Genomic DNA, 26530 nt, shown 5'->3' with positions numbered 1-26530 from the left:
GTGCAGCTTCTTCACTTGTCTCTGCCCCATGTGCCTCCCCCAGGTCTCCTTCTGGCTCCATCCTGCTTCCTTCCTCCTCAGCCTCCTCTCCAGCTGCTTCTCCCTGCTCAGCTCCACCCTCCTTGGGTGGGACAGGGAACCCGGACCCTCCCCTGGGGACCCCCCTGTTACAGTCCTCTCTGTCACCAGCATGTGCATATGTGTGGGTGACACCAGCCCTGCAAGGACGGGCAAGGCCCCAGATGTGCACAGTTCCCTGGGCAGTTACAGGCCAGCACTGCTGCATCCCCCAGGGAGACAGACGCTCCAGCCCCCCAGTGAGAGCCCGTGTCACCCACACAGACCTTCCCCCACAGCGTCCCCTATGCTGCCCCTTTCCTGCCCGGTCCTCTCTGGCTCCCGCTGCACCCCTTTCCTCCTCTGTCCCCTAAAGTCCCCATTTCCATCCTCTGCTCTCTTTTCCAGGAGCTTCCCCATCCTCCTAGCCAGTGCCCTGGGGGCTCTCCTAGGCCCTCCCCTGATCCAAAGGATGGAGAATGTCAGGCGATTCCCAGGAGGAGGGACTTTCGTCCTTGGAAGCAGAAGCAGAAACAAATTACAGGGATCCTGGGATCTAAGTTTCCATCCCAAGACACTGAGGCGACCTATATATTTGGAGATTTTCCCGGAACCTAGGAACCAGTTGTTATGTCCTGGAGTCCACCGGAGACTAAAAAGGACACTTCAACTGACACAGCACTTGGGCGCCCCCTTGTGTGCAGATCCCTGTCCTGCCGCTGGGGGCCCAGGGAGCCTGGGGAGGGCCTGGCTGAGCAGGAGAAAGGGCGGCTCTGGGCTCCTGTGCTCAGCCCTGTGGCCACACGGGGGCGCTGCCGCGCTGCTCCGGATTCTGGTGGATCCGCCAGGACGGGGCGGGGCTGAGGTGGGCACAGCTGGGGATGCTGGGGGGCGGCATCCTGGGGTGAGATGCTCTGTGAGGAGTCAGAGAAGCAGGGCTCAGAGGAGAGGAGACTCTGGAGCCTGCCCTGGGTGTGAGGTTTCCAGCTTTTCTCCCAGGAACTTCTCTCCAGTCCCTATATTATAAAACGTGAAAAACTGGAAAGTGGACAAATTTTTCCTTCTACAACCTATTTAGTACTGAGGAAATTAAAAAAAAAAATAACATTTAAAGAATAGTGTTAAATTTACAGAAAAGTTGCAAAGGTAGTGCAGTTCTTGTTTATCCCACACCACTTCCACTTTGTTAACATCTTACATGACTGAAGTTATTATTTTTTTTTACAGCTAATGAAGCAATGTTGACACAATCACCAAACTCCATGCTTAATTTCATTAGTTTTTCCTAATGTACTTTTCATGTTCTATGATCCCATCTAGTTTGCCTCATTCAGTTCCAACCAGGTCTCCTTGATGTGCCTCTGGCTGAAAGTTTCTCTGACTTTCCTTGTTTTTATAACATTGGCATTGGGAGGAGTGATATTTTGGAGAGGTGCTGAGTTCACAGATAGGGGTTCTTGGGTCACCTCTGAGACGTTTCACTAGAGTCGCCCTTACACATACACAGTGAGTTTCCTACAAGACAGAGACCTCCAGTCTCCGCTAAAGAGAAGGTTTATTATATTTTAAAGAAGGAGTGGGGGGAGAAAAGGAAGGCGTTTGCACAGGCACAAGCAGGCAGGAAGAGCTGCCCCTGGAGAGAGCGGGTGTGTGAGGAGAAGCCTGCAGGCCCCAGGCGGAGCCTTGGGAGCAGAGCTGATTCTTCCCGGGGCAGAAAGAGCACTGAGGTAGGGTTCTAGTTGGGAGGGCTCCTTCCTTTGTGGGATTGTCATCTGTCGTTAAATTAATTACTTGAATGTTGTGACAACTTTCATTTGTAAGGACTGGTGATTCTCTGCAGTGGCTCCATCCCCATATCCCACCTCTGGCCTGTGCCTCTGGGTCCTTTCTAGAGTAGTTGGTGCTCCCTACAGCAGTTGGCCCTAAGCATTTTTCATTTCTATAGTAGGTTTAATAACTCTACTCCCACCTCCACTGTCTGGTCTTGTGACCCCTCCATCCTAAATTTTCTATGCTTAGCCTCTATCAAGGAGTACTGCTCAGGAAAATACTCCCTCAATTTAGTGTTGTTTTTTTTTTTGCTTTAAGTGGGGCTGTGGTTTGGGAAAGCAGACCACAGAGGTGCAGGCCATTGTCCACTCAATACGCCAAGTGCACATCAATCAACACTCAATCGTGTCCACCTGACTGATCACAAATAGTGTTAACCTTCAGCACCAGGCTAAGGTAGAGTTTCCCAGTTTTCTTCACACTTACTGGTGTTCTGCTATATACACTTAACATGCATGCAGGGTTTTTGTGCAAATATAAGTTTAAAATTAGTTGGGTAACTGGCAGGGCAGTGATCACTGGGTGTATGGTCAGTCTCTTTTCAGCTTTCAAAGAAACTGTCAAAGATCTCCCATAGTAACCTCACCATTTTGCATTGCTGCCAGCAGCAATGAGGCTCCTATTTTCCATATCCTGGGCAGCACCTGGTATTGTGCAGGGTTTGCGTTTTCAGCATCCTCCTCGGTGTGATGGCGTCACTATTGTTCTTAACTGTCCTTCTCTAGTGCCCTGTGATGCTGAGCTTCTGCTCATGTTCTTCCTTGTCGTCTGTATCTCTTCTTGGTGACATGTCTGTTAAGGCTTTCATCCACATTTTTACTGAAAGTAACATTGATTTAATTCACTGTTTTTGCCTTTTTTAAAATTGGGTTCATTTCTTTCTGACACTGAGTTTTAAGGGCTATTTTGTTAATTCACAATCTACTGGACAACATCCAAAGTGAGGATTCGGTCCTCTCAGTGACAGGTACCTACTACCTGCCCAGGCAGCCATTTTATTGTTAAGTCTTATAAAACTTCCTCCTGATGTTGTTCTTGTGGTGGAAGGAGATGCGTGGGGAGAAGGGGAGGTGATGACAGGGCTGGGCCCCAAAACTTCTACAGAATGACCAATTTCTGACCTCTGTTCAAACAGAATAAGGACACTTTTTCACATCATAGCCCTGGAAATGTCTGAAATTTCTGTGTGTATAAGTAGGGCAAATCCCAACACAATACATGGTTGTTTTCAGTATGTTGTTTGGTGTAAGAGTCCTAACCTGCCATTATCAGAAACAAGAGACCTCCTGAGCTGCTTTTTGCATAACTGTATTAATTTCTTAACTCAATTGACATGTATTGAGGTGCTACCCACCAGGCACTGGGGGGCAGAGTGAGCAGTCCCGGGACTCTGTGTGTCTGTAACTCAGAGTCCAGCTGGAAACAGGCCTGGGGAGCACAGAGGGAGGGGCCCCTGACCTGGGAGCCTCTGGGCCTCCTCCCTGAGGAGGTGGCAGGTGACCTGAGCCCCAGGGGGAGCAGGAGGTGACAAGGAAGTGAGTATCCCCGAGGAGTCATCGGTGAGGGTCCTGGGAGGTGGGTGCGGGGTGGGTCCAGGGCTGGGCACAGGCAGGAGCTGGAGCCACTGCAGCCTGTGCTGAGGGGCGTGGGCCTCGCCCTGGGCCTGGACTCCAGCCCATCCCCCAGCATGTGGGTGGGACCCACACAGGGACTCACCCCCAGAGCCTCAGTGTCCTCACCTGCATGTGGTGAGGTTAGGGACGTGGTGACGATGGTGACCTGATGCCTGTGAGTCTCAGCTCAGGGCCTGTCACATAGGAGACACTCAGCCCCTGTCTGCTCTCCTGGCTGCAGGGAAAGGGGGTGGGGGAGAAAGTGAAGGTGATGACAAGCCCTGTGAGCCCTCCCTGCCTGGTGTGGGGAGCAGAGAAGGCAGGTGAAGGTCCATGTTGAGAAAGGCCAGGGGCGCCGTGGGGAGCAGATACTGAAGACAGGGTGAGAGTGTGCGGGGCAGGGAGGAGGCTCCTGCGGCCTTACCAGGGCAGGTGTGGTCGCCTCCTCCCTGAGCATCTCCTCTGCCCTCCCTTTGTTCTTCTTCCTCACCCACCTTGCGGGACAGTCATGACCTTGGAACCACGACTGGACCCTCCTGGCAGAGGGGACCTGCAGCATCTGCCTGGAGACAGGGGCCAGGGAGCATCTCCTGTGGCCACAGCTTCTGACAGGCCTGTCACAGCCGAATCACCCTCAGAACCACCGAGGGCCACGTGCTGTCCACGCTGCCAGGAGACACCCCAGAGGGAACAGCAACCCCACTGGGTCCTAGTTAGTCTGTGCTCTGGCCCAGCATTGGAGCTCAGGGGAGAGAACCCAGACAGGAAATGCGGGTCTGTGGGCAGTACAGGAAGAGGACATTTTGCATGTCCAGAAGACCTGGAGGGTGTGGTTTGCAAAGACCTCAAACACAAATGTCACCGTGTGCTGCAGAAGGGGAAGGTTCTATGTCTTATGTGTCTGGTAAACTCTAGGACTATTATTCTGAGTTTTTAAATTTGCAAGTCTTGATGGCTTGTTCTATTATCTATTACCAGGCACTATCCTGGAGAGATAAGCTCCTGCATTCTCAAATCACTGCTGCTGGCAACACTAGAATCTCTTTGAATCTGGTTGTCTTGTTAAAATGACTTGTGGACATAAATACCTGCATTATCAAAGGCCCCTTCTAGATGACAGCAGGGGGTCCCAGGGTTGAGGACCCCGACCCTGAGAAGGGGTGAATAAGGGTCACCAGATGACTGACCTTTCTTTCCCTGGGTGGAAGGGGGTGCAGTGTCCACTCCCACAGCTGTGTCCTCAAGGACTATTGCCCCTTATTTAAAACTGAGCTTGGAAAATTATAACACTTACTTCAAGGCTACACAAGAGGGAGCAGAATTAGGATTCAATCTTGGCCTTTCCTTCAAGATCATTTACTTTGCTGCATCATACTCTACAGACATTTTTTGGTTTTGTTTTTTCAGTTAGTTAATCATCCTTGTTTATTTTTTCACAATATAGAACTTCTTCCTTCAGTTGGGGTCATACGGTTTTTCCCCCACCAAAGCTCACACAGCCTCCTCCGCCAGCCCCACAATTCCCTACTCTCCCCCTTTCCTTCCCCTTCTGCTCCTGTGTGTCATCTCTAACGTCTGATTTCTAGGGTCAGACTTACTGTGTGTCTTTGTCTTTGTCTGATCCTTTGTTTAGTTTCTTTTTTTTTTTTTAGAGATTTATTTATTTATTTATACAAGAACCAGGGTACAGGCCAGATTCGCAGGAGGGTGAGAGGATTCACCAGAGACAGAGCAGGGAACAGAACTGGCAAACTGATGAAATACACTACTGAGGGGAGCAGCGGGTGAGACGAGAGAGGTCTGTCGCACCATGTGGGACCCTCGCCGGCTAGCTGTGATGGAACCGGCACAGCAGGGGCTGCGGACAGCTTCACAGCACTGGGCTCAAACCACCTGCGCCACCAGGGGAGGTCCTCCTTTGTTTAGTGTCTCTAGATTCCACATATAAGTGACACAATCTGTATTTCCCTTTATCCTTCTGACTCACTTCTCTTAGAATCATCCTTTCCAGCTCCATCCATGTTGCTGCAAATGGCATGAGTTTATCTTTTTTTTTTGATCGTTGTTAATATTCCATTGAGTGCATATGCCGCGTCTTCTTGATCCACCCATAAGTACTTAGGAATTTAAGTTGCTTCCATATCTTGGAATCCCTGGATCATCTGGTAAGTCCATATTTCGTCTTTTGAGAAAAGTCTTCCTTCCACAGGGGCTGGACCTGTCTACCAAGAGTGTGATAGGGCTCCTTCCCCTCCACACCCTCACCAGCACTTGTTTGTTGTTTTTTAAATATGAGCCATTCTCACAGGAGTATCTCACTGTAGTTTTGATCTGAATTTCCCTGGTTGATGATGAGCATATTTCACATGTCATGAGCCATCTTCATGTCTTCTCTGGAGAAGTGCCCATTTAGCTCTTCTGCCCATGTTGTGATTGAGTTGTTTGTTTTCTTCTGGTTGAGCTGTGTCAGTGCTCTGTAGATCTTCTATGTCATCTTCCTTCTTCATCTTTCTTGTCAGATGTGTGCTGTGCCAATATTTTCTCCCACTTGGTAAGGTGACTGTTTTGGCCACTGTCCCTTTCACTGTTCAGAAGCTTTTTAGTTTGATGTAGTCCCAGTTGTTTATTTTCTCCTTTGTTTAACTTGATGCTGAAGATGAAGCTATAGATATTTCTGTGGTTTACTTCATGGAGTGTTTTGCTTGTGTTTTCTTCTATGTATTTTATGGTTTCAGGTCTTACATCCAAGTCTTTTATCTATTTTGAGTTGCAAGGTGTGAGAGAGTGGTCTAATTTCATTCTTTTGCATGTGGCAGTCCAGTATTCCCAGTATCAATTACTGAAGAGGCATTCCTTATTCCAGTGTGTATACTTTGCTCCTTTGTCAAAGATTAATTGTCCATAAATCTGTGATCTTATTTCTGGGTTCTCAATTCTATGCCATTGGTCTGTGTGTCTGTTTCCCCCCCCCCAAAAAAAAACCATGTTGTTTAATTTTTGTGACTTTACTACAGATGTCAGGAAGTACAGTATTTCTATTTTTCTCCATTTTTATCACAAGAGCTTTGGCTATTACGATATTTTTGTGATTCCATTTGAATTTCAAAATCTTTATTATTTTTATTTGAAGAATGCCATTAGGATTTTTACTGAGTTTTCATTGAATCTGTAAATTGCTTCTGGTCAGATGGCCATTTTGACAATGTTAATTCTACCAAACCATGAACATTGAATGTTTTTCTTCCGGCTTTCACACCCCCCACCCACATATACACACATACACACATACACACACCTCTGATAGCTGAAGATCTATGGTTGGTTTTCAAGGATTGGGGTTTTTTTTAGTTTTTTTTTTTTTATTATTTATACAAGAACTGGGGTACAGTTTAGAGGAGTGGAAGGGTGAGAGAATTCACCAGAGACAGAGTGGGGAGCTGAACAGACAGACGACAGAAGACACTGCTAAGGGAAGCAGCGAGCGAGGCAGGAGAGGTCTGCCACGCCATGTGGGTTTCTCCCTAGCTAGCTGGGAACTGAACCTGTGCTGTAGAGGCTGCAGAGGATTCGGACAGCTTCACAGTGCAGCACTCAACCCACTGTGCCACCAGGGAGGACCTTCAAGGATTGGTTTTAAAGTCTGTCTTTGTCTGACTCTTTGGTACTTTTGTATTTCACATAGAAGTGAAGCCATTGGTATTTGTCTTTCCCCTTAATTATTTTGTTTAGTATAAGCCCTTCTAGCGCCATTCATGTTGCTGCAAATGGCACGAGTTTATCTCTTTTGATGGCTGAGTAGTATTCCATTGTGTGTTTATGCCACATCTTCTTGATCCATTCATTTAGTTATGGGAATTTGGGCTGTCTATATCTAGACTTCTGTATAGTTTGAAGTCTGGAATCCTAATACCCATTTTTCCCCTTTTTTTGTCAGGATAGCTTTGGCTATTTGGGGTCTTTTGTAATTCCATATAAAGTTCCATAATGTTTGCTCCATTTACTTGAAAAATTCCATTAAAATTTTTGTTGGGATTGCTTTGAATCTGTAAATTGCTTTCAGTAGGATGGCGATTTTGACAATGTTTCTTCCAACCCATGAGCAGAGAATATATTTATTATTACTTTGTGTCTTTTTAAATTTCTTTTAATAATGTCTTCTAGTTTTCTTTCCATAGATAGATAATCTCTTTTGTTGGGCTTATTTCTAGGTATTTAATTTTTCTTTGGTGTGATTGTAAATGGACTCATTTTCTGAATTTCCTCATGTTCAAGCTCACTTTTTGCTTAAAGAATGGCACAATTCTATATGTGTGTGTGTGTGTGTGTGTGTTGACCTTGTACCCTGACACTTTGCTGAGCTGGTTTATTGTTTTAATTCATTTTTCCATGGAGTTTTTAGAGTTCTCTCTCTATATTATGTCACATGCAAATAATCATAGCTCTTCTTCGTCTTTCTCAATTTGGATTCCTGTTACATCTTTCTCTTGCCTAATTACTCTAGATTTCAATACTAACTATGTTGAATAGTAGAAGTAAGAGTGAACATCCTTGGCTTCTTCTGGATCTTAGTGGAAAGCCTTTCAGTTTTTCACCATTGAGAATGACACTAGCTGTATACTTGTAATATGTCTGTTATTATATTAAAATATTTTCCATTTATTTCCAGTTTTGTGGTGGTTTTCATCATAAGTGGAAGGTGGATAGATATTAGCTAATCTTCAAAAATTTAGTAGAATGTGCTTATGAAGCCATCTAGTTCTGAAATTTCATTTCTTTGGAAATTTTGTTACTGTTTCATTTTTTTGGTTTGTGGTTGGTCTATTCAGGCTTTCTATTTCTTCCTTATTCATCCTGGGATGATTATGTAATTCTATGAATTTGTCCATCTCATCTATAAGTTGAATTTATTTGGTTATAAATACTCATGGTAATCTCTTATTATCATTGAATTTCTGCCACATATGTTTCTTTCATTTTCAATCCTATTTATTTGCATTTTCTCCCTTTTTTTTTCATTGTGAGCCTGCTAGAGGTCTATGTTGTTAATTTTTTAAAGAACCAGCTTTTGGTTTTGGTTGATCTTTTGGACTATCCTTTTGATTTCCATTAACTTATCTGTTCTTCCCTTTATGATTCCCATCCTTCTACTGGTTTTGGGGGTACTGTTTTTTGCTGTGTTTCATAAGTTCTGGAAGTTTGTAAATTCATAATCATTTATTTTTTAAATTTTAAATTTTTTATTTTTTAAATCTTTGTTCATTTTTAAACAATATATGCTTTCCCCCATCCCCTCAGGTATAGTCCCCATAGAATTTCCTTCACCAATGCACCTGTACACCATCACCTCAGTCCCCTGTGCAACTCCCTCCCACTCTCTGATCCCTCTCCCTCCTCCTCCCCTGCAGTATGTCTCTGATTTATAATTGTCCCTTTTTGCTTTGTTGTGTTTTGTACTGTTATTATTTTTTTACACTGATGTCTTATTTGGTTCCCCTATAGTTCTACTATAAGTGAAACCATTGTTTAATCTCCTGCATTTCTTTTCTTTCCTTTCTTAAGGTATCAATTTCATTCTTCAGTTCAGTGATTATTGTCTCATATCATTTTTTTCCTTTTCATTTTCTTTCTGCTTTTTAATCACGATGATCATTAATTCTCTATCTGATAGGCCGAGAAGTTCTTCCATGTCATTGTTGAGCTCTGGTGACTGTATTTCTTTTTGTGGTGTGTTCTCTTGAGGGCTTGCTTCGTTATTTATATTTTTTCTTCTCCCTGTTGTTTGCTTTCTAATTAGTTCTATGCATTGGGACGTTGTGCCACTGGTGTTGGTGGGCATCTCTTTGGAGTGCTCCTTTAGGGATGCCGGAAACTGTTAACCAGACTGAGACCAGCACTGGTAGGCCAAAACTCCACCAGGGTATTGATGCTGTGTTGCTGGGCGCTGTCCCTTATAGTTCCCGCTCTTGTATTTACTCAGTTCCAGCAGGGAATCAGCTAGTTGGTGATTTTGTTCTCATCACAAGGTGGCATCAAAGACCCGTACTTGCTGACCTGTGCTTTTTCCCAGTGGTTCTCTGAGTAGAGGAGGTGGGGAGGAGGGGAGCACCTCAACACAGGGGCTCTTATTCAAGTCAGGTGCTGTGTCTGCCCTGTGTTTACCAGGTGTTGTGCCCGCAGCTATATGGATCCTGCACCTTGACTTCTGCACTCTAGGTCTCAGTTCCAGGGCTTTCTGATCCAAAACGCTGGCTGTCACCCTGTGTAGTGCCTGCTGCTATGGTGCGTCCCACGCCCCGGATCCTGTGCCTTGCTCTCAGTTCCAGGATGGGGTCTTGCTCCACGCCTTATCCCTCCTTACTCCCTTTTGTGTGGCCCATCCTCTCTCAGAGCCTGAGGGAGTTTTTGGGATCCCCCGTTTCCAACTATGAGGATATTGGTGATATTTTTCCCTGGTCACTAGGTGCCACAGAGAGCTTTGCTAGTGTCCTTTCAGAACTGTTTCCCCCACCCCCCCAGCCCCGCCCCATGGGTCCTAGGGAACAGAGTGGGAGTGGCATGGAGAGCCTCAACAGAGTGGAGGTGCTGTGTCTGTCCTGTGCACCACCATCATGGGGATCCCACACCCCGAATTTCATGCCCCGGGTCTCAGTTCCGAAGCCCTCAGATCCAGGATGCAGACCGTAGCCCAGTTCAGTGTCTGTAGAATGGTGCCTTTTGCACCCCGCTCCCATGTCCGGGTGTCTGGTTTCTGATTACTCAGTGAGGGACATTCACCTCAATGAGGGCTCCCGTGCATCTCCCCGCAAGCCTAGGTTGCAGGCATGGGGACCTGGGCATGGGCAGCCTTGATCTGCAATCCGCATATGCTTTTTGAGCGCACCACTTTTCCGCATAAGCTTACCGGCTGGCCTTGGGCTATTTGTAGGTCTCCAGGGAGTCCTTATCTTCCTCTAATGGCCCCGGAGTGTTCACTCACCTCCGTGGTGATTTCTGCTAGATTCTCCACAGTTCCAGATCACAGGGTGTGGTGCCTGAAATAGTTCCTTTCCACTCACAGTCCTGGTTGATGTGTAGTTTGTTCTTGTTGTTTGTTTGTGTTTGTTTGTTTTCCTCCTATCTGTTGGTTGGCCCTCCGGTGGGTGGGGGAGGGTGGCCGGGGTCTGAGCTTTCCTCTCTTCTAGTCCTCTTTTATGGCAACTTTTTCTTTGGGTAGTTTGCCAGAGTCACCGGTTTATCTTCCATGTCCCAGTTCTCACAGGGACCTGCCGCTTTTCCTTCCTATTAACTTTTTTTATGGGAGGTCTTATTTGCAGCGATTCCTTGCCGCCATGTTGATCTCTCTTGGATTTTGTTTTATAACCCAGCCTGCTACTCTGTATCTTTTTGTAACAGGGTGGTCCCCAGGAAAGGGGGAGGTTCCAGGTTTCCTGCCCCACCCAAGGGAGGGTGGAGCTGAGCAGGAAGAGAAGAAGCTGCAGAGGAAACTGAGGAAGGAAGCAGGATGGAGCCAGAAGGAGACCTGGAGGAGGCGCATGGAACCTAGAGACACGTGAAGAAACTGCGCTTGTCTTTTGGTCGTGGACTGGGTGACACAGATGTGGGTGAGACCCATGGGGAGGTGTCAATGGCAGCTTTTATCTTGATTTTGATTTTGCTCTTTTCCTTCTGGGCTTGTTTCTGACCCTTTGCTGTGGGTCCCCACTGGAAGATGCTTTAGACTTGTGGCAAGCTTTGGAGCCTTGCTCTGGGCCAATCCCATTTGGATAGAGTTTTACCCATGAGGGGACAGATAACTTTGGGTGCTTCATTTAGAAACTAGACTCTTTGCCTTTCCTGTATTGTTTCCTAGTTTTATTAAAGTTCCTTCCCATTAAAGTTTCATATGTTTTGTGTTGATGTGGCAGATGGCAGAACCTATTTAGAATAGGCAGGTTTGCGGGGTTTGTGCTGCCCCTCTCCCTGCCCTGTAATATTTTTATTGGTGAGTTTAATCCATTTACATTTAGAGTTAACCACATTATCTCTCCAATCTGACAATGGTCCAGCTTTCATCTCAAAGATTACTCAACAGATCTCCATGGCTCTAGATAATGTGGTTAAGAAGGTCCTCAATTACCACCTGAGCTGTTTCTCTAGCTGCAGGCAAGGCCTCTACCCAACCTGTCATAGTATCAACCATTGTTAGCAAATATTTAACCTTTCTGTGAGTAGGAAGGTGAGTAAAATCAAGCTGCCAATCCTGTCTGGGTAAGTGTCCACGCAGCTGGTGAGCTGCAAAAGAAGAAGGTGGGTGAACTCCCCCATGAGGTGATCCACGAGCACAGGTTTGATAAAGGGAACATAGCTGCCAGACTTTTGCACTCAAGAAGGGCTGGAAGAAGAGTGGATTCAGGAATTGGGTAAGTGGGCGCAGCCCGATGTGGAGGGTATTGAGGGCTTGTTGAATGACCAAGTCCACCTGTTTGGCAAGCAGAGCCAGTTTGTTATTTATCATAATCCAGCCCTGGGCTATTTCAGTTCCTCCTTTTGACATGATGAATTGGCGTTCATTAGGCTCATAAGTCAGAATGATGGAGGAGACCAATAGAAAGAGAATAGGGGCAGGGTCTGCAGCAGAGTCAGTGGTGGGAGCCCTTGCTGCTGCATCAGCCTTGTTATTCCCTGTGGTTATGAAAGAATTGTCAGTTTGGTGTCCTTTACAGTGGGTAATGGCGACTTCTGTTGGAAGCTGCAAGGTCGCTAGAAGCTTAAGGATAAGTTTAGCGTAAATGATGGGGGACCCCTGGGTGGAAAGGAACCTCCTTTCCTGCCAAATCGCAGCATGACTGTGAGCCATAAGTTGAATCCGTATAGATGGTGACTTTCTTATGGTTGCTGAGGGTCAGGGCCCCAGTAAGTGCCATGAGTTCTGCCTTTTGGGAGGTGGTTCCTCCAGGCAGCTTTCCTGCCTTCATTACCAGATTGACAGTAACAATGACAGCCCTCTGCTGACCTGGCACATCTATGTAAGAGCTGCCATCTACAAATAGCATCCAGTAGGCATCGGACAAAGGGGAGTTAGCCAAATCCAGTCTGGAGTCTTGCATTTCTTCCAGGATTTCAGGACACGAATGGGTGACAGAAGGGGGGCCAGAGGCAGGCAGAAGAGGGGCTGGGTTGAGAGAATTTGACTGAGTGAGACTCGCCAGAGGGTTTTCGATAAAGAGCACATGGAAGTTCTGTGAGCGGGCAGGAGTGAGAGTGGAGAGCGGGCGGGGAGACAGGAGGGCCTGAAGGCGGTACGAGGAATGTGCTTGGACAGGTCTTCCCAGAGTAAGTTTGAGGGGTTCCCGGGTGAGTAGAGCTGCCGCCGCCAGGGCTCTAAGGCAAGGTTGCCAGCCCCTGACGGTGGGATCCATCTGCTTGGAGAGAGAAGTGACAGGACGCAGGGCTGGGCCTAGAGGCTGGGAAAGGCCGCCTGCCGCCATACCCCGACGTGCGTCTGTGCACAGGAGGAAAGGCTTTTCTGGATGAGGAAGGGTAAGGGCAGGTGCCCTAAGGAGGATATGTGTGAGTAAAAGGAAGGCCCTGCGGACCTCCCCGGGGGATTGGAGACGTCCTTCAGGGGAGGCTTTTGCTGTGTCGTACAGTGGCTTGGCTGGGAAAGCAAAATTAGGGATCCAGTGACAGAAGAATCGACCAAACCTAGGAAGGAAAGGATTTGTTCTGCCGATTCAGGGGAGGGAAGGTCCCGGATGGCCTGTTTGTGGTCCACCGTCAGCTGTTTGGAGGAAAGAGTTAGTCAAAGACCCAGATAGACGGCTGTGGGAACTGAAAGTTGGGCTTTGGATGGGGAGACGCGGTATCCTTTGGAGCACAGGAAGGTGAGGAGTTGTGCAGTGTGTTGCTGAGATTGTGGCGGAGAAGGACTGCACAGGAGGCCAGCAACATCCTGGAGGAGAGTGCGGGGTGGAGTATGACATGACGAGAGATCACTAGCTCATGCCTGACCAAACAGATGAGGGCTGTCCCGGAACCCCTGAGGCAGGACTGTCCAGGCCAGTTGCTGGGAGGTGTGTGTGTGTCCGGATCTTCCCAAGTAAAATCAAACAGGAAGTAAAATTGAGGATCCAGAGGGAAGGTAAAGAGAGCATCTTTGAGCCAAATAGAGAGAAGTGTGTGGTAGAAGATGGTATATGAGCTAGGAGGGTGTAGGGGGTTGGCATTCCTGGATGGGTAGGCACCACCGCCTCATTGATGAGGCGAAGGTATTGAACTAGGCAATATGAACCGTCAGTCTTTTTAACGGGGAGGATGGGAGTATTACAGAGCGGGCTGATAGGAGTAATGAGTCCCTTTCCCAGGAGTTGTTGGATGATGGTTTGAGGCCCTGACGGTGAGTGAGGGAGATTGGAAACTGGGGGCAAGAGGGAAAAGAAGAGGGATCCTTAAGGCAAATGAGGACTGGGGTATGATGGTGGCAACAACTGGGGTAGAGACATCCCGTACTACGGAGTTGACAGTAGAAGGGGACAAGGGTAGTCCTGAGAAGGATTAGGAGATGTTTGAAGTAGTGGGAGGATGAGAACAGTGCTGGGGTCTTCGAACCATGAGAGAGTAGTCCCGAGTTTGGTCAGGAGGTCGCGACCCAGGAGAGGTGTGGGGCAAGAAGGCATGACAAAGAAGGAGTGAACTAAGGGCTTATTGTTAAGCTGACATTGAAGGGGTCCAGTCGTCCTGGGCTGAGTAGGAAGGCCATCAACACCCATAAACAAGACCTGAGAAGGACAAGCTTAACCAGAATAAGAGGGGAGGACAGTGAAGTTAGCCCTCATCATGTCAACCAGAAAAGAAGATGGACTTACCTGCTACCTTCACTGTTACCCTGGGCTCCTCAAAGGTTATCCGGGTTGACAAGTCTGGTCCTTCTCAGTCCTCAGCCGCCAAACCCAAGACCACCAGTGGCAGAGTTGCATGAGGCTAGAAGGACAGGCCCACCACAGCCAGGCATGGAAGGACAGTCACTTTTCCAGTGACCCTGGACATTGCGGATGGGGCACGGTCCTAGTGGAGGGTGGGGTTTGGGACAATGTCTGGACCAGTGGCCCTTCAGCCCACACTTGAAGCAGGCTCCCAGTGGTGGTTGATTGGATCCCATGGGGCCCATTGTCGTCCTCTGTCAGGCGGCAGGCACTGCGGTCATTGGAGGAGCAGGGCCTGACAGTCTCAAGGCAGCTACAAGGGCCTGAGCTTGAAGCTCAGCCTTCTGGCGACTATGGGTATCTCTATCTATCCTGTCCTGTTCCTCCTGGTTACTAAATAAAGGCCATATTCAGCAGATCCTGGATAGGGGCTTGAGGACTATCCTCAGCCCTCTTAAGCTTTTCTCTAATGTCAGGGGCTGACTGAGATATAAAATGGGTAGCCAGAACTGTGGCGTCTCTAGGCAAGTCAGGGTTAAGCCTGGTATAGAGCTGGAGCACCTCAGTGAGGCAGCTAAGGAAGGCAGCAGGGTTTTCTGAGGCATACTGGATAATCTCCCTGAGCTTATCAAAGTTTACAATTTTATGCACCTCCACTTGGAGACCAGCTAGGAGACAGGTAATAAAATGGTCTCGGTGAGCCCTGCCCCGGTGGCCCACGTCTGTGTCTGTGTCAGTCTGGTAGTCCCACCCCAGATCCTGGTGGGGAACTGCTTCAGAGCCTGGGGACATGGTTGTGTCAGTTAAGTGGACTTGATCTACATGGTCTTGGGCAGACCGAAAACACATTCCCTTTTGTCAGAGGTCAGGGTGGACGAGAGGATACCATGTAAATCATGACACATAAGGTCATAGGCTTAGGTAAGATAACAAAATTCATTGGTGTAGGTAGTGAGATCATTAGTGAAAGAGCCAAGACACTTTTCAGTTTGGGAGAGATCAGACAGAGAGAAAGGAACATGGACTCTAACTCCTCCTTCAGTCCCTGCCACTTCCCTAAGGGGGCTGAAAAGAGGAGGCTCGCAAGATCAGGTGTGGTGGCTAGGAGATGAAAGTGGGGGGGAGGGTGATGGGCTGGATTGGGGAGCTGAAGGAGGTGAAGACAGGAATCTAGAGGATCAGAGAATGTTGAAGAGGGGTCTGGAGAGGGCGATGAATGAGAGGAGTCTTGAGACTTGGAAAGTATGGCAGGTTTTCAGGAGGGAGGGACAGGAGGCAGTGATGGGAACACAAAGAAAGCAAGCCTGAACATAAGGGATCTCTGACCATTTTCCATTGCGGTGACAGAAATTGTTTAGGTCTACAAGGACCGTGAAATCGAAAGTGCCATGTTCCGGCCAGTGAGAGTCATTGTCCTATTGATATTGGGGCCAAACATTGTTGCAGTAAAAGGGGAGATGCTTAGGGCATATATCTGGCCCAAGTCCCAATGGACCGAGATTTGAGAGAAGGCATCCCAGTGGGGTGGCCAGCTCAGGCTTAGAATTGGCAGACCCCATGGCTAAGTCGGCTCCTTTCCCAACTAACAGGGGCACAGAATCAGGAATACAGAATCCCATGAACCTGATCTGGCCGTTGCGGGTGCAGACCCCAAATCACGGCTTCCCACAAAAGGAAGGCCCTGTTCCTGGCCTTTGGAACAGGAACAAACAAGCAAGAGGGACATCTCCACCACTTCTTTGTTGCCTAGGATTCAGGCACCTAGTCCACAAATTCAGGGTCTAGGTGTAACGGGAGTTGGCTGATGTGGGTGGGCCCACAGTTTATGGAACAGCCGACCGAGGTAGGGGATTAGGAGAGGAGCCTGATAGCCAGAGGTGAGGGCCTCCTAGGAAGGAGGGTCAGCAGGTGACTTACCCCGAGAATAAAGGCCAGTGGTGGATGTGAGTTATCTGCAATAGAGAGGAGAGGTCCCAGGGACGGGAAGGTGGCCCCAGCACCAGGGGACACAGCCTTCCTAGGTTTTGGCACCAAGATGAATGAATCGACGCAGTAAAGAAAAGGAGAGCCAGGCCAAGTTTCTCACAGGCTGGAAAACTTTATTGTGCCCCCGGATGAGATTCACAGACCCAAGGTGGGGGTCACTGAAGTCACGCACGTTGCCAGGGGGAGGCAGGCTTTATAGGATGAGGAGAGGTCAGGTGGGAAACTGGATTTGCATGGCAGGAAAAAATTTGTAGTGTGCAAAAAGATTTGTAGGGCAGGAATAGGTTTATTGTCTGATTTTTCTAGGTGGTCTTCCTCATTCCTGTCCCCCTGGTGGGCTTCCTGCCCCTGATGGGCTTTTGCATTCCTGCCTCCTGCATCGACCTTTCACTTCTACTATTTATCTAAATAATTTTTCAGTTACCTTCTCTGTCTCTCTTTTGTCTCCTTCTGGGGTGCCTAGAATTTTTATATGTCCTTTCCTCATGGAGTCAGATAATTCTTGAAGTATATCTTTTTTTTTTTCCCATTTGTATCTATCATTTTGTATCTTGAGTCTTTCCCCAGTTGCATCTTTCAGATCACTGATTCAATCTCCCACTTGTTCTATTCTACTCCCATGGCTTTCTCCATTTCTGTTATTTTCTTATTTAACATTTCAATTTCAATCTTCTGTTCATTGATAAATATGTTTCCTTGAGAGAGTAGAAGGTTGGATTTTTTTTTTTTTAAATACAGCCTGCTACTCTGTGTCTTTTTATTGATGAGCCCATTTACATTTAGAGTTAATATTGATACATTGGCATCTGTATTTGCCATTTTATTTATCTTTTTGTGAAATTATTTCTTGACTTATTTTGTTCTTATTCCTCATTTCTCTGTTGATTTTGGCTATAGGGCTTCCGGTAGAATTTTTTGCAGTGGGGGTTTAGTTGTAATGAAATTCTGTAGATACTGTTTGTCTGAGAAGGTCCTTATTTTTTCTTCATAGAGGAAGTAGAGCTTTGCATGTAAAGTATTCTTGGATGCTATTTGCTCACTTGGAGTTTATTGAATACGTCCCTCCAATCTCTTCTTTCCCATAGTGTTTCTTCGGAGAGGTCTGATGTCAGCCTGATTGGTTTTCCTTATACGTTATCTGTTTCTTCCTCCTTGTCAGCTTTATTACTTTTTCCTTATCTTGGACTCTTGGAAGCCTTACTATTATGTGTCTTGCTATAGTTTTTGTTTCATTGTGGTAATTTGGTGTTCTCCCTTCTTGTATGTCTATTTTCACCTTCTTCTTCATGCTTGGGGTGTTCTCTTTGCTTATCTCCCCAAATAGTTTCTTGGTGCCTAGGCCTCTCTCCTTACATTCTGGGATACCTATAACTTATATTTCCTTTCCTCATAGTGTCTGATAGTTCTTGATGTGTTTTTTCATTCTTTTTCCTTTGTACCTCTCTTTCCTTTTCTCTTTTGTTTCTTTTTATTTCTGTATCTTTGAGGGTACTAATTCATTCTTCATTCACTAATTCTGTTTTCATTGCTTTTCCCAGAATTCTTTAGCTCCTCCACTAATTTTTTAATCTCCTGCTCTTCCTTCATTTCCTTCTTTCAGGTCTCAATTTCATTCTTTCAATTCATTCATTATATTTTCATCTTTCTTTTCCTTTTCATCTTGTTTATGTATTTTAATCATGACAATTTTAAATTCTTTATCTGGCATGCAGACAAGTACTTCCATGTCATTGTTGTTGAGTTCTGGTGGCTGATATTTTTTTTGTGTGTGTGATGTGTCCTTCCCCTGAGGGCTTGCTTGGTTATTTATATTTTCCCTTCTTCCTGTTGTTTGTTTTCTAATTTTTTCTATGCATTGGGACATTGTTCCACTGGTTCTGATAGGCATCGCTTTTAGGTGCTCCTTCTGGGATTTGGGAACTGGTGGCCAGACTGAGTCTAATACTGTTACAGTGGACCCCACAAGGGTAGTGATGTTGTGGATATGTTGATTGGCACTGAAGATGTCCTCCCTCTATTTACTCAGTTCCAGAAGGGGATCTTGGGGATCCCTGGCTGCCAACAGTGGTTCAGGGGCTACACTTTCCCAGAGCCCACAGTTCACCTTGATGGCAGATCTCTCCCTGTCTCTAATGAGTCCAAAACAGTGTAGGGGAATGCAGCAGCATTGCTCAGTGTGCACGCTGTCCTGCTCACCTTTGTTTGTGGAGCCCACCCTCTCAGTTCCAGAGGGGAATCACGAGGTCCCTAACTTCCAACAACAATGCTTCGGGGGCTATACTCTCCTGGTCTTACACTATTTTCATTTAAATATTTTTTCACTAGGTGTTTTTGGTGTTTTCTTTGATATTATCCTTTTTTAATTCATTAATTTTCCCCATTACTTGTGTTTGTCTGTTATTGAACCCCTGTATTTTTTAATTTGTTGTTAATATTTTTGATCCTGTTTCTAACTGTAAGAGTATCATATATGCCCAGTCTTTATTCTGTTCCTGACTTACATCATGCATTTTTTTTTTTTTTAAGTTCAGTGGTGTTGTTATAACTGTTCACTTGAACTCCTCTTCAGGCAGATGCCACAGTTCTGCTGGATTGAGGCTTCTCTCAGGGTTTTGGTTGTTGTTCGCACAAGCATTTGTGATTTGTTCATGTGCCTCTTCATTGTAGTGTTTATAGCAGGGACCAGGGCTGAACTGCAGACTGCCCCCTTTGTGCCTATTTGGGTGACTGGAGAACTGTTACTGATAAGGGGTAATAGAGGGGAAAGGATCCAGGGCAGGAGGCCTGAAGAATCAGCTCCAGTGAGTGTCAGGGACTCAAGCTTCCTCCTGTGTGGTTGGTACCAGAGTTATGGGAGGGGCCCATAGTGACCCCCTCTGCTAAATATCTTGAACCCCCTAAATATCTTGAACAGACTTATGCTAACTCAACCCTTATGCTGGGTTTGGGAATGTAATTCAGCACTGGACACAAACTGAGCTTTCTGTTGCACAGCTTTAGCCTGGGTTGCTTTCTTCTCCTGGGGTTAAAATCCAGTGTAATACCATTAGCTGGTATTTAATAGCAGTTTAATATCATTAGCTGGCTATATTTAGTTGTGTTTTGACCCTGTTTGGGGCAGGTGGGAGGGGGTGAGGAGAGTGGGGTTATGGGAGGATGGGGAGTTGGTAGGTAGGGAGAATAAAGAGGTTGAGTGATGGCTGTTGTTTAGAATATCACAAACTCTCACTACAAATAACAGTCTCTTAGAGGAGAGACAAGTGAATCCACCTGGCACTTCTCTCTAGTTTGGGCTCCAGCTGTTCTATATTGGGAGCATCAGTGTCATCAGTCATCACCACCCCGCCCTGTGGTTCTCCAATAGTGCATTCCCTGTCTTGGAGGCCAACTCTGTGTACCTCTTCCAAAGTCCCCAGTGCTGGAGCTCCAGAGTCCCCAGTGTGGTTAAGCCCCTATAGAGGGTCTCTGTGGAGACCTGGTAAGCCCTGTAGAGGGTCCCCCTTATGATTGGTATTCTCTGTATCACTGCACACACAGTTCCATTAATGATTTCCCCACTGCATTCTGCTGGACTTTTGCCCCTGCTGCATCTGCCCTTGCAGATGTCAGTTTATCTTTCAGGAGTTATAAATCTGTTCTTCTGTAATTTAGTGTGAATATAAGAAGGAGGTGAGCCTGGGGTTTTCACTCTGCTGCCAACTTGCCAGGCTTTTTTGGTAAAATCCTTTACAACACATTCTGAGATAAGCTTGAGGTTTTTGTTTTTTATTACATTGGTTTGGTATATTACAGTAATTGAATTGGATGTTAACTCAGCTTGGTTTATTGGAATAAATTCTAGTTAGTTATTCTGCAAAATTCTTTTTATATGTTTCTGGATTGGATTTACTATATTTTGTTGATTATTTCTTGAGCTTATATCCATGAGACTTGGCCTGCAGTTTTCTTTTCTTGTGACAACTTGATCTGTTCTGGTATCTGCACAATATTGGCCTCATATAATGAATTGGGTAGTTTTATGCCTCTACACTTTGGAAGTATTTGGACATTTGGGCAGAGCTTATTATGTGGGTAGTTTTTAATAACTGACTCAATCTTGTAATTATCATAGGTATGTTTAGATTGAATGTTTCATCTTGAACTACTTTAGTGTTGATATTTTTCTATGAATCTGTCTTTATTTTTTTAGAGATTTATTTATTTATTCATACAAAATTTAAGGTACAGGCCAGAGTTGTGGAGGTTGAGAGGATTCACTAGAGACAGAGTGGGGAATAGAACAGGCGGATTTGCTGAAATACACTGCTTAGGGGAGCAGCAGGCGAGTCAGGAGAGGTCTGCTGTGCCATGTGGGTCACCTCCCTGGCCCAGGATCGAACTCATGCTGCAGTGGCTATGGATAGCTTCATAGGTTGCCTCTTAACCCCTTGTGCCACCAGGGAGGCCCCTGAAACTATCTTATATTTTAGTTCTCTGGTACCTGGCATACCCTTTTCATAGAGTTCTTTTATAATTCTCCTTATTTTTGTATGGCCACTTAAAGTCCCTTTTTCACTACATACATGAAAAGTTTGATTCTTTATTTTCTTTTTTTAGTTTGTCCACTTAAAAATATGTCAGTTTCATTGATCTTTCCAAAGAACATATTTGACTTAGTTATTTTAATGTATTGTGTCTCTTTTCTCTATTTCATTCATTTCTGACTTATTAAGTTTTTCCTTCCTTTGCTTGTTTTGGGTTTAGCTTGATCCTCTTTTTCCTTAAATTTAAAGAGGATGTTTTGGTAATTGATTATGGAATTTTCTTTATTAGTTTAGTCACTCTCAGCTATAAACTTCTCTTTACAGGTTTAATACATCCAATAAATTTTGACATGCTTTCTTTATTATCATTATTCTGAAAGTATTTTCTAATTTCCATTTTAATTTCGTCTTTATCTTTTGGTTATGTAAAAGTGCATTTCCACATATTTTTGAGTTTCCCATATTCCTTTTAGTTATTGGTTTTCCTGCCCTGTGTGTGAACATCCCTTATATTATTTGTATCCTTTTAAAGGAGAATGATGTCAACAACATGGCGGAAAGAGCCAAGAATACTTTATTCTGCAAAGCTCTCCTTTATGAGGGACAATTAAGGAACTTCTTATAAAAACACAATCTTAGAAATTTACTGTGATTAAACCCCCACTCCAAGAAATATTACAAGAAGTCTTAAAATCTAAACCATCAGAGGAATGACCAGGAAGAATTAAACAAGGTAGTGAAGAAAATCATGAAACAATCACCAAATGGCAATTACAGAACTCCATATATCTAAGTGTTAATGGACTAAACTCACAGTAGCATGCTGGATTCAAACACAGAACCCAAACTTCTTCTGCCTCCAAGAAACACACTTAAGTTCTAAAGATAAGCATAGATTGAAAATAAAGGGTTGGAAAACAATTCTACACACATACAAATGGCTCCAAAAGAAAGCAGGGGTAGCCATACTTATAGCAGATAAAACAGACTTCACACTGAAAAAGGTGACAAGAGACACCAAAGGACACTATATAATGATCAAAGGGACAATGCACCAGAAAATCATAACACTCATCAGTATATACTCACCAAATGAGGGAGCTCCAAAATATATTAGGTAATTACTATCAGCTCTGGAAAGATATGTGGTAGGAGACTTCAATACTGAACTCTCACCAAGGGACAGAGCAACAAGACAGAAAATAAACAAGGACACAGTAGCCCTAAATGGAAGTAATAGACCACATGGAAGTAATAAACATCTATAGGACACTGCTACCTCCCCCTCAAAAAAAAAAAAAAAAACTAAAACACATTTTTCTTAAGTACAAGTGGATCATTATCCAGGATGAACCACACAAAGGGTCACAACACAAGCATCAAAAAATACATGAAGACTGAAATTATACAAAGTCTCTCCTTAGATGATAAAGGCATCAAACTAGAAATAAACAATGAAAAGAAAGCAGGAGTTTGCCCACTATATGGAGACTGAACAACATGCTACTGATAGACCATTAGGTTAATGAGGAAATCAAAGAAAAACTTTGAGTTTGGTTACTGGGGTGATGGGGTTGGGGGGAAAAATGGAAACATGAAGGGCCCTTCTCAGCACAGTGCCCTGGAGAGTCACCTGCACCTGATCCTCACTGATGATGTCACCTTTCCCCCTGGCTGAGGTTGGATCTCCACTTCCTCCCTGGGAAGTTCTTCCCTGTGTTCCTTTCCACACAGCAGTGTTGGAAGAACTCACCATGTGGAGCACACACTTAAGGTGTACTCTGCTATAAACATTTCTGTGCAGGTTTTGTGTGAACAAATGTTTTCAAGTAAGCTGGGTAAATACCTAGGAGAGTGATCAGCAGGTTTCAGGATAAATCTGTGTTTCACTTAATAAGAATTTGACATTGCTGAATCTCTTCCATAGTGACTGTGTGATTTTGCATTTCCTCCTGCAATGAATGGGGGACCCTGTTGTTCCCCATCCTGGTCAGCACCTGGTGCACAGTTCCCTGTCGCATTGGGCAACCACCACACTGATAAAGAAATGGGAGTCGTGGAGCAGGCTACATAATGCAGGATGATGCTGAAGAGCAAGATCCTGGCCTTTTTATTAATTCACAGCATTGGTTGTAAGGGGGAGGTGCAAAAGGAAAAGGGAAGGAGACTAAGGAAAGGGCAAGAATGTAGAAGATCAGGGATTGTGAGTTTGCCCTCCAGGCACTTCTTATCTGCTTGATGACTTGGTATTGTTACCGAGATCACACCCTAATCCCCCAGCCTGTTTTCAATGTTATCAACAAGGCAGTCCACTGATCAGCTTCTGGGGTCCCTTGTCATACATTGGTCGTCAGTCCCCCCGGGTGTTCCCGGTCATACTTTGTGATGTATAAGTCAGGAGTATGTGTTATGCATCATGGGTCCTCAGCCCCCTGGGCATTCCTGGTCATACTTCATGATGCATAGCCTTCCCAGCATGACCCAGCTTTGTACTCTTTTTTGATTTGAAGGGCACCTTGAAGGATTGGGCTCTGTACCAAACAGATCAGGCCATCTTGACCTTGCTTAAAGCTATAGGTGACAAAATGGTGGCTGAACAGGCCACTTAGGAGTAGCAGACCCACATGTCCCTTTTTTGTTTTAATTAAAGAAAGTAAAGGTGGGAAAAAGGGGAAAAGGCCAGAGGTCTAAGTGGGCAATAGGCCAGGCAAAAAGTCATCATTGTTCGTTTATGTCTTCTGACTTGTATCTGATGATAGCAGGAACATCCTATTAAAAAAACGAGTAACAGCAAGGAAAATAACGAGCAGCAATTGGATAAATGATTGTAAAGATAACCAGTTTTTTGGAATGGCAAGGTATGAAAAAGCCAAAGGCCATTGATGGTTTTTTGAGATGTCTGTTTTTTAAACTGGTCCAGAGGAAACCAACGGAGAGCTGAAGGGTTGTAACAAATCTTTCTTGTGAGAAACCTAAAAATGCGAAGTTAAGTTTTCGGCAGTGTAATTTGTGACACACAGCTGGTTAAATCCAGAATCTCATCTCAAAAGAGAATGAGTCCATAAGGCTTGTTGACATTTACCAAGCCATAGTACTGCAGATTTAAGGGCATTTAATCTAGTTAAAATCTGCTGGTTAATGTATGCCTGCTCCAGAAAGTCCTGAGTAGTATTGGTCATATGTTGATGTACCTCATTGGTGGTTAGTAATAATTTGGCCAATGTAGTAGATGTCATTGCTGAGGAGACTAAGAATATGATTCCAGCAAATAAAGCACCTAAAAAGCGACATATATGGCAGACTTTGCCCAAGGCTTTGTTGTAGAGCAACCCCGATACAAAATGGGGTGCCTGACTGTGGGTCCTCACCCCCACGCTTAAAAGGACTTATCAATCTTTTCCCCCTAACAGCTTGAACTAATTGATTTAAAGGGGAGCCACCATCCCATGGACAAATCAGATTGACAGGAATCCAGACCTGCCTATGCTGTTTAATAAAGAAAATTGAGTGTTTGGATAAAACTGAAGAATCAACACAAGAGGTTACTATAGTACATTTTGGGGAAGGAATATTATCTTGCGAACATTAAGGGAAGAGTAGGAGACAAAAGAAACAGATAGGGATGGGAAATGCAAGCCTTAGAAGAATTGTGTTTATCAGTAATATTCCAAGTAATTTGACCCTGGGTAAAGGAGGCTAGACCTTGGTGTATGGTATTTGAGAAATAAGGTATAGCTGCATGCCAAGATTTTATTTTGAGAGGGGAACACTGAGCATTACAACATAGGTGGAATAGGGGGCCAGCCAATTCTGGATTCCAATCTGCTGGAGCATTTTGGAATACATATGGCATTGTCCAGTTCCAAGGGTGCCCTTGTAATGTTTATTATTTTTTGGACCACAAGCCCCTGAGGTCCCCAGATTTGTAGAATGCATTCACCTTGTAGAAAGGTAAGAGTCCCATAAGTAGCACGGCAAAGTTTCTATTATAAGTGTTGGTTGGTTTTTGGCATTTTTTGAGGGCTATGGCACATAAGTACCAATGGAGCCCTTGAAGTGTCCTTAGTTAAAAGGAAATAAATACCCATAGTTACCATGTGGATGAAGATTTGATGATTAATAGTTACTTTGACTGGTCAGAAGATTTTGGGGGAATTTTATTGATATACCACTGAGAAGAAATTGGAGTACAATAAGGAGATGAGTATCTAGAATAGTTTGTACTGGAAATAATAATAATGTGGATAATTTGGTGAGTGAATAGTTCAGGGAGCAGGTATGCTATGGATGGGGAATGTAGTCACATCACCAGGTATCTCTCTCTGGTCCACTGAGAGTGGAAGAGAACATTAGTGCCCATGTGTATTGGGTCATTTTATTTATTTTTTTATTTTTTTCACATTAAAAAAAATTCTCTATTTTATTTATTTTCTTTTTTTTAATAATAAATTTTATTTTTATATTCCCCATACAATTTCAACCCCCCCATTTTGACCCCAATCCCTCCCCTCCTGCCACCCACCCCCCCAAAAGTGTCTCTGGTTCATAGATTTTTGTTGATTTTGATTTTCACTTTCTTATAGTTATTCATTTTCCTGGTCCCTTATTTAAGTTTTCTAGACTCCTGCTATGAGTGAGACCATCCAGTATTTTTCTTTTTCTTTCTGGCTTATTTCGCTGAGCATGATCCCTTCCAAAGCCATCCATGTTGTTGCAAATTGCATGTGTTTATCTTTTTTGAATGCTAATATTCCATGGTATATATGTACCATATCTTCTTGATCCAGTCATCTATTTTTGGGCATTTGGGTTGTTGCCAAAGCTTAGCTATTGTAAATAGTGCTGCTATAAACATAGGGGTGCAGGTATTCTTTGGAATTGATGTTTCTGTGTCCTTTGGGTAAATACCTAGGAGTGGAATTGCTGGATCCTATGGAAGCTCTATGTTTAGTAGGTCCAGAAATCTCCACACAGCTCTCCATAGTGGTTGGACCAGTTTGCACTCCCACCAACAGTGCAGAAGAGTTCCTTTTTCTCCACACCCTTGCCAACATTTGTTGTTGCTAGTTTTTTTTAATATGTGCCATTCTCACTGGTGTGAGATGGTATCTCATGGTAGTTTTGATTTGCATTTCCCTGATTACAAGTGATGTTGAACATTTTTTCATATGCCTGTTGGCCATTTGCATTTCCTCTTCAGAGAAGTTTCTTTTTAGCTCTTCTGCCCATTTTTTGACTGGATTATTTTCTTTGTGTTGAGTCTCATCAGCTATTTGCAGATTTTTGTGATCAGTTCTTTATCATTAGTGTTGTGTGCAAAAATGTTCTCCCAGTCGGTGGGGTTTCTCTTTGTTTTGGTTATTCTCTTTTGCTGTGCAGAAGCACTTTAATTTGATGTAGTCCCAGCTGTTTATCTTTGCCTTCACTATCACTGCTTTGGGTGATGTGTCTGTAAAGATGTCTTTGATGTGCATATCACATAGTGTTTCGCCTATATTTCCTTCTATGTATTTTATGGTTTCAGGTCTTATGTCTAGTTCTTTAATCCATTTTGAGTTGATTTTTGTGTATGGTGTGAGGTAGTGGTCAAGCTTCATTCTTTTGCATGTAGCGACCCAGT

The 26530-nt window shown here is 44.7% G+C and overlaps 1 protein-coding gene and 1 pseudogene across 1 annotated transcript in view; both read left to right on the top strand.

The window, feature by feature from the left end:
- The window catches only part of LOC119251166 (class I histocompatibility antigen, Gogo-OKO alpha chain-like), a 194944-nt pseudogene that overhangs the window by 13037 nt on the left and 155377 nt on the right, over nucleotides 1–26530 (top strand).
- Nucleotides 11892–26530, top strand: part of LOC119251165 (patr class I histocompatibility antigen, A-126 alpha chain-like) — a 41343-nt gene continuing 26704 nt past the window's right edge. Inside the window, exon 1 of the mRNA XM_037518613.2 lies at nucleotides 11892–11899. The gene's annotated coding sequence lies outside the window, so the exon portion shown is untranslated. The remainder of the gene's footprint in view (nucleotides 11900–26530) is intronic.

The sequence above is a fragment of the Talpa occidentalis genome, unplaced genomic scaffold, assembly GCF_014898055.3.
Source record: "Talpa occidentalis isolate TD23 unplaced genomic scaffold, MPIMG_talOcc4v2.1 talOcc4.2, whole genome shotgun sequence".
NCBI lineage: Eukaryota > Metazoa > Chordata > Mammalia > Eulipotyphla > Talpidae > Talpa > Talpa occidentalis.
This window is presented reverse-complemented; position numbering and strand designations above follow the sequence as displayed.